The sequence below is a fragment of the Engraulis encrasicolus genome, chromosome 21 (assembly GCF_034702125.1).
Source record: "Engraulis encrasicolus isolate BLACKSEA-1 chromosome 21, IST_EnEncr_1.0, whole genome shotgun sequence".
NCBI classification, from domain to species: Eukaryota; Metazoa; Chordata; class Actinopteri; order Clupeiformes; family Engraulidae; genus Engraulis; species Engraulis encrasicolus.
The window spans coordinates 595,001-597,500 of NC_085877.1; the positions used below are offsets into that span (position 1 = coordinate 595,001).

Below are 2,500 nucleotides of genomic sequence, written 5' to 3' on the forward strand. Positions count from 1 at the left end.
TTTGTTTGATATTTATTTTTCATTCAGAACCTATTGACTTACAGTGGTGCTCATATGTTTACATACCCCAGCAGAATATACGCTTTCTTGGCAATTTCTCACAAAATATGAAGGATTACACAAAACCTTTTTTTTCACTCATTGCTAGAGACTGGCTTAAGACATTTATTAGCAATCTTCTCTGTTTACTCTTTCAAAAGCATGATCACAACCCAAACTACACAAATGACCCTGTTCAAAAGTTTACATACCCTAGTTTCTGATGCTGAATATGGCCCTGTTTAACATCAGGGGCCGCTCTAAATTGTTTGTGGTAGTTTGTGGTGTGGCTCTTAATTTTCTCAGATGACAAAACAGCACATTCTTTCTGGCAGAATGGTTGTTTCCTATAATATCTTTGGGTGTCTTGCTGGAGCCTCACATTTGAGGTTTCCTCTGAGTGGCTCAATGATTTTGAGATCAGGAGAGTGAGATGGTCGCTCAAAAACCTTCATTTTATTCTTTCTGAAGCTAATGACGGGTTGATTGGAATTTCAATTCAGAAATGCAATATGAGGGCTTTGGCTGGAATCAAGCCATTGGGCAAGGGAATCATTGCATTGTAATGATCATTGCAAGGGAAATGGTTCAGGAGGCATGGGACAACCAAAAAGTAACTTCAGGTGAAATTTAGGACAGCGTGAAATTTTTTAAAACTGTACAGCAAAGAGGCACTTGAGGAAAGATGGGCTGTTGGGGGTTGCCAGAAGAAAGACACTACTACAAAAATGCAAAAATGTTATTTTGCATATGATACACCAAATAGCATAGTGAGAAGCATCAGAATGCCTGTGACAAAGTAATTTGGAAAAACGAGATCAATATGGAACTTTTTTCAGCTACTATTAACAGTACCATTTGGAGAACAGTCAACGGAGCCTCTGATGAAAGTTACACCATCCCTTCTGTGAAACATGGTCATGGACCACTGATGTCATGGGGACATTAGAGTTACAAATGCACTATACTTTTGATCCATACTCACAGAATGATGAATACATTGCCCTGTGAAAAATACTGGAGGAAACTTGACACTCATCAGCCTTGAAACTGAACATGGTCCATTGTTTGGACATGCCAACATGACAATATTTCAACACAGGAAGCCAAATCAAACCAACCAAACCCGTCATCAGCTTCAGAAAGAATAAAATGAAGTTTTTGAGCGACTGTCTCACTCTCCTGATCTCAACATCATTGAGCTACTCAGGGGAAACCTCAAATGTGAGGTTCCAGCAAGACACCCAAATATATTGTAGGAAGCAACCATTCTGCCAGGAAGAATCTGCTGTTTTGTCATCTGAGAAAATTAAGAGCCTTATCCACAACTAAGACAAACAATTTAGAGCGGTCCCTGATGTTAAACAGGGCCATATTCAGCATCAGGAACTAGGGTATGTAAACTTTTGAACAGGGTCATTTGGGTAGTTTGGGTTGTGTTCATGCTTTTGAAAGAGTAAACACAGAATATTGCTAATAAATGTCTTAAGCCAGTCACTAGCAATGAGTGAAAAAAAAAAGGTTTTGTGTAATCCTTCATATTTTGTGAGAAATCGCCAAGAAAGCGTATATTCTGCTGGGGTATGTAAACATATGAGCACCACTGTATCATTTGATTTGCACCCATACTCTAACACAGCGACTTGTTTTACTAGCACAGAACGAAGGACTTTGTGAACTCCGTTAAATCACAAGTTCCAAAATAAGATAAAAGTGGTGTTAAATATGGGGGAAGGCTTCAAAAAGAGGAAAGAAAGATATGGGGGAAAAAGCCAAGAGAGGAAGAGAGAGAGAGAGATAGACACACACACACACACACATACAGAGACACACGAGAGGGGGGAAGACAACCTTCCAACTCACCAAGACAGCTTTATCTCTAACCATGCACAGATGGCACGCAAATGGAAGGAGAGGGTGAGGCCGAGGAAGGGGGAGAGGAAGAGGAGAGTGAGAGGGAGAGGGGAGGAAAAGTCTCAAAAGAGAATCTTTAATCGTTTTTTCCCTCCCTTTGAATTGTCCCCTCGGATTCCTCGGTGAATCGCCCTGTCATCCTAGAGCCTAATTTCCTCCGACACCCTCTCATTCTCCTCTGCGCTTGTCTTTCGCCTGCCGTCTTCTCCCTGTCTTTCACACTGTCTTTATGTGTATCTATAGCAGCCTGTTTCACTCCTTTTTTTACTTCCCTTCTCTTCATCTACTATTTTTTGTCTTTTTTTCTGTCACCGTCTCTGTATCTTTGTCTCTCTGCTTTGTCCTCTCTGTGTGAATGTGGTCTATACGTAAGTGTCTTTCCCTCTACCTGTCTCTCCTGGCTCGTTGTCACTGTCATTTTTACAACTGGTTGTGAATAAGTCCTCTTAAAAGATAAAAAAATGTTCTACTCTTCTCTCTCTTCTCTCTCTGTATCTCTGTCACTCCCTGTCTCTCTGTATCGCTGTATCTCTCTGTCTCTCTACAT

At 40.8% G+C, this 2,500-nt stretch overlaps 1 protein-coding gene across 1 annotated transcript in view; it reads left to right on the forward strand.

Annotated features, from left to right (window-relative positions):
• Window positions 1–2,500, forward strand: part of sorcs2 (sortilin-related VPS10 domain containing receptor 2) — a 417,025-nt gene that overhangs the window by 380,835 nt on the left and 33,690 nt on the right. The gene's annotated exons all lie outside the window — the stretch shown is intronic.